This window comes from Sinocyclocheilus anshuiensis, unplaced genomic scaffold, assembly GCF_001515605.1.
Source record: "Sinocyclocheilus anshuiensis isolate Anshui unplaced genomic scaffold, SAMN03320099.WGS_v1.1 scaffold267, whole genome shotgun sequence".
Taxonomy (NCBI): domain Eukaryota; kingdom Metazoa; phylum Chordata; class Actinopteri; order Cypriniformes; family Cyprinidae; genus Sinocyclocheilus; species Sinocyclocheilus anshuiensis.
In genome coordinates, this window is record NW_015552637.1 from 2,464,230 (window position 1) to 2,470,298 (window position 6,069).

Genomic DNA, 6,069 nt, shown 5'->3' on the forward strand with positions numbered 1-6,069 from the left:
GAAGCTGAAGTATTATACGCTGTAGAATCTACATTTGTTATTGTATTTCTGATGTTATCTATTTTATCAGTGAAGAAATTCATAAAGTCATTATTATTAAACTGTGAGGGAATATTTAGATCGGGTCACACTTCCAGTGTTAGCATAGTTATTGCTTTTTGGTGGAACTTTAAAAATATGTCCCTGTGCTTTTTACAAAAAGTAATCTGGGTAACACATATTGCTTGTAACAGGCTACAGCTAACACTGTATGATTGTGGCTTTTTCACAAAGCTGGATTTCATGAGGCCGTGTGAAGGTCATTCACTTTGTTTCGTCTCAGCTTCTCACATTCATCATCCTCTGGCATCTGTCAAGTCAGTCAAATTTCTCTTTATCTCCTCACATCATAGTGAAAGAGGCTTCAAGTGCTCCAATTCACCAAATTAGTCTGCAACTACAGATAAGGAATATGATGTGCGTATACTTGTGTGGGAGCATTTGTGCACCATAATGATCAACATTATGTCTGCTATTAGTATATCGATAGATAGATAGATAGATAGATAGACAGACAGACAGACAGACAGATAGATAGAAAACTGCAGATATAATATTTATCATATACAGGTGCATCTCAATAAATTAGAATGTCGTGGAAAAGTTAATTTATTTCAGTAATTCAACTCAAATTGTGAAACTCGTGTATTAAATAAATTCAATGCACACAGAAAATAAATGAACTTTTCCATGACATTCTAATTTATTGAGATGCACCTGTATATGATATTTACAGTTTTATATTACTAATATGCTAATTTTCTTTATTTCTGTGGGAAGTTTGTGGAGTGTTATTAAAGAGCTGTCATAGTCAATGAGGAGCCACCAATAGGAGATCTTAGACTGGGAAGTGAGGGGGAATCTGTAGTGGGAATTAGATTATAATGGCAGACAATGTTATATTAAGTAATTCACTAGATTTATGCTTAGCTGTAAACATGTTGGCTGCCATGAGCCTTTATTTTATCAATGCTGCCATGAGCATTATTGAATCAAATAAATTTATTTATTTAAAAAAACTCAAAGTTTTGAGTTGGATTAGATTAAAAAGGAATTCTAAAAAAAGATTTAAAGAAAACTATTAAATGAAAAAAAAAATAACTAATCATATTTGAAGAAGTGGGACATCTTATTGAACCTTTAAACAATAAAAACAATAAAAGTGTTTTTTGTTCAGGCTTTTATTGCTCATATAGTATGATATAAGAGAATATAGAGCTCATACTCAAGAAGGAAAAAACACCTGTTATTCAGAGGCCCAAACTGAGCAAAAATATGCATTTTGATGCAGTTGCTGATATTTATATGGTAAAAAAAAGAAATTCTGATATCTTGTAATGTAAATAAATTAGATGTAATAAGTTAATAACAGTATAGTTGACTACTTGCATACAATGCATATAAATATCAGTTGTCACTTTATATCTTCCAATATGTCTATGATGACATTTAAATGCTTAGCTTTATGATCAAAACTCTGTTGTTTATATTGTGGGGGCAAAATATATAATGCATAAATAAATAGTCTCAATAAGGTGTACAAATAAATGATCTTCAAAAGTCTGATGTATCATATTTGACGATCACATTTTAACATGTTTTAAATGATGCATTGATAATCAAGTAAATCGAAGGTTCTTCAGTCCAGTAAGTGTTCATCTTGAAATATTACCAACGTAAGATTTACAGCAAAAGAAGTGTACCTAATATATGTCTGGTACGGTTTAAGAATTACACTAAATTTCATTTACTTGCTAAAAAAAAAGTATAAACTGTTGATCAGGAGGCATGCAGTAGATTTTGTGCAACAGTTTTTTAATCATAGTTTTGGTAATTTAGAGGCCTTAGAAGTTTGTGTATCAAATATGATACAGTAGGATTAAATATGAAGTGTGCAATTTCTGCTCCACAAGCAGCATCATAAAGAATCAAGCAATCGCCTTTTGTCTGCCATTGCTTGTCAAACAAGTTTTCCTGTCCACACCAATGCCAAACCTAATCTGACTTAATTGGGCCAAACTAAGGGGTTGAAATTCTGTTCGGTACCTTTAATGAGCAGAAATGACTATGTTTAAAACATTTTTTGAATAAACAAACCTCCTGGAGTATTATGTGCTTTGCTCCAAATCAAACCGACCAACTTTGTGCTCACCAGCCCTGAGTTTTAGCTGCTGTGCCACACCACCTGTCTGATTTCTTGTTTTTCACATTTCCTTTTAATAATACATGACTGTTTCCTTCACTGGCCAAAACTGTTATCTCTTCTCTTTAACTGTTTAGCAATTAGTGAGTGGATAATGGGTCCACAGCCACACCAGACACTGCTGGTCCTCATACACACCAAGCCTGGTTCTGTCAATGACGCACAATCAGTAACCTCATCCTGTGTGTTTGTGCGGCTGCGGTGCAGACGGCTGGTTTGGAGAGCAGGTGCAGCTGTCATGGAGAGAGTTCTGCAAGAACCGGGTCTGCAAGTTTGTTTTGGACAGAGAGAGTGTCACGGCCCTTAGGGCTTCACTGTCCAATATCACAATCAACGGGTTTGTTTTGGACAGAGAGAGTGTCACGGCCCTTAGGGCTTCACTGTCCAATATCACAATCAACGGTGCTTTTGTTTAACCCAGGTCTGTTTTTAATTAAGATGTTTGGTGGGGACTTTGGGTATTATGGGGTATCTCCCTGCTGAAAAGAGCAGCAAATGCTTTGTGAATTAACAAGTGACGAAAGTGAAAGTGACGTGACATGTGGCCAAGTATGGTGACCCATACTAGGAATTAGTGCTCTGCATTTATCCCATCCTAAGTGCACACACACAACAGTGAACACACACACACACTGTGAACACACACCCAGAGCAGTGGGCAGCCATTTATGCTGCAGCGCCCAGGGAGCAGTTGGGGGTTCGGTGCCTTGCTCAAGGGCACCTCAGTCGTGGTATTGAAGGTGGGAGAGAGCGCTGTACATTCACTCCCCCCACCTACAATCCCTGCCGGACCTGAGACTCGAACTCGCAACCTTTGGGTTACGAGTCCGACTCTCTAACCATTAGGCCACGCCTTCCCCCTAACAAACGCTCAGTATATCACAACAAGTTGATGTTTCCGTGTTTAAATCAAAGCCATGTGCTGGAATAAGCTGGTCTTTTTAGGAGGATTGCTCTTAAGCAGGGCTTTTCAAACTGGGTTCCAGGGGCCATGAGGAGGTGACCCTGTAAAAAAAATAATAAAAAAATTAACAGATAATTATTATCAAATATTAGAAATATTATAAAATTATGTTTTATTTTATTTTATTTTATTTCAAGCCAAATTGGTAATCTTTCTAATTCATTCTGCTTTTTAAAGTTTGGTTGGAAATCGTGAAATTGTGATCATTTTGTTCTATTATTATTTGTTTTTGGGCCAGTGAAAATGTTGACTTGTAAAATGTTGAATTGTTGAAAATGTTAAATTGTAAATAATAATTGTAAGATTTAGAAGTATAAATGTAGATATAAGATTACAAATCTATATTTATAAACATTTTTAGTAGTATTTTTTTTTGTTTTAAATTATTTTTTTGTTTCAAAATAATATTTTAATAATTTGCTTAGTTAATTGTCACCATAAAAGACACCTTTAACAGTTTTTTTTAACAGAAAGTTATTTTTTTAATTCTGAAAGCAATTATTTAATTTAGTTATGATTTAGATTTAGTTATTATTAATTTAGACTTATTAGAGCAATTTTGGTTATATTTCTAATTCATAATTCTAATATTACATTCATAGTTTTTTTCTGTTGACAGCTCTGGATTTTACCATTAAAAAGTCTGCATATCCACATTTTTCATAATTTTGTTAAAACAGAAACTTAATAAAAATCACATTTTCCAGATAATATTTAAATTTTTAAGCAAAAATGACAATATAAAAGTTAATTAATTTTGAAAACAATTATTTGATTTAGTTTGACTATTGCGCTTTTTTTTTTAAATACAATATTTACAATATTACAGTATTTATCTCACAGAATCAATGTTTTAATATATTTAGGAAGGGGGTCATATTTGAGGGTCTTTGTTTGAAAGTTTGAAAACCCGTTTTAAAGAACATACAAATGTTGACAAAGGATTGGATCATTGACAGGAGAAGAATACATCGTCAGTCGTAATGATGGATAAAAGCCATCGTGATGATTTTTTTCTCTGCTCTGTGGTGCTACTGTGGTGAAAAGGCTTTGAGTTTGGAATGTCTTGTTTAGGTTTAGGGTGATTTAGGGCTATGGAGATGAGTGCTGAGGATGCTCTTTACTGCTCTGTCATATGTCAGTAGTAGAGGGAGAGAGAGAGAAGACCATGGTACATTACCTCTACCCAGCTCAACTTTAGAGATCCTGATGAGAGCCAGGGATTAACTTTGGCTCCTGACTCCAGATTCCACTGGCTGGGGGGTTGGAGGTCTGGGGTCACTGACTGATTGGATGAGACTTGGTGTCTGCTCTTGACCCATCTCTGGCATGGTAACACTAAAGGGTGAATTCACTAAAAAGAGCCGCTTTAAATGCATAGTATTTCAATGCAAAAACCCGTGCCTCATTTACTAACCATCTGAAAGTATTTTTTATTAAGTTATTGTCTGTTCTGCACAGTCACGTCTGCTTTTGTATGTAAATTATGTTTGTTACTTGTGTCATCATTTTTCCAGAAAGTGTTTATGGTTGTCCTGGAGTTTTATGAATAATGCATAATATATAATAAATAATTTCCAGCTATTTTTGCAAATTGTCAAGAGAAAATTTAACATTAGATGAAAAATGAGTGAAAATACATAATAAATAATATTTGAAAAATAATGTAAAAATACATTTTAAATAATAATTGTAAAATTTACAGGCATAAATGTAAATATACACTTTTATTTATTTATTTATTTATTATTATTATTATTATTATTGTTATTATGGGCCTGTGAAAATGTTGACAGGGCAAGTTGAAATCTGAACTAGCTCAAAAAATGTGTTGTGTTATTTACAATTTTAAATAAATTGTAAATAAAAATGTTAAGATTATGTAATAATTTACCAGTATAAATAAAATTATACAATTAAATTCATTAAAAAAAATTTAGTTTTGGGGCTTTTAAAAAAGTTGACAGGGACTGTATCTATTATTTATTCGTTTATTTTTATTAGTTTATAATTTAATTATTTACAAGTATAAATGTAAATATAACATCTTAAATTTAAATGCAAAAAAATGTTGAATGTATCTTTTTTTATTTTGGGGCCAGTTGACAGGGCAAGTAGAAATCTAGCAGATTTTTTTATTTGTTGAGCCCTCAAAATAACATCTACAAATATGTACATGTACTGTACATTTGTTATGCAGTTCATAAGTCATTTCATTTGCAGATACCAGATTTTCAAAAACCAGCAGGTCATGTCAGACAAAGTGGTGCGTTAAAAACATCTCTGTTCTTCTCTGACCTCTCTTTATGGGTCTCCATAATTTGCAGAAGGCCTCCTGACTCTGAACATCTTCCCGTACTATCACTCAGCAATGAGATCAAAAGAGCGAGCGGTGGTCATGATGAATGTAGGAGCGCTGCAGACTCTAATCCTGTCCAGCCTCTCTGTCCCCACAAATACCCTACACTGAAGGAGGAAGAAAAGCACAGGAGATGGAGAAAGTGGAAACAGGCCTGCTTTCCCAGACTGTGGCGATAGACTTATCTGCTACGGGACGGTCGGGCAGGCCTGGCCCAGCTTATAGGTTCTCATCAGGAGCGGCCAGCCAATAAAAAAGAAGTCTGAGAGGAGCCAGCCAATAAAAGATAAGACTGTGAGCATATCTGTGACTGACTCGCTGCAGATATTCATTATGTCACAAATACTCTTGTGCCACTAGTTTCGCCAAACAGACTTATCTCAGGTCCCATATACCTTCTTCCTTTTCCTAAAATACAGCTGGGAACCAAGAAGTGCTTCAAATTTTTTTGAACCTTTGTTCCTGTAAAGGATTTTTGTGTGTGATGCAGAAAAATATTATATA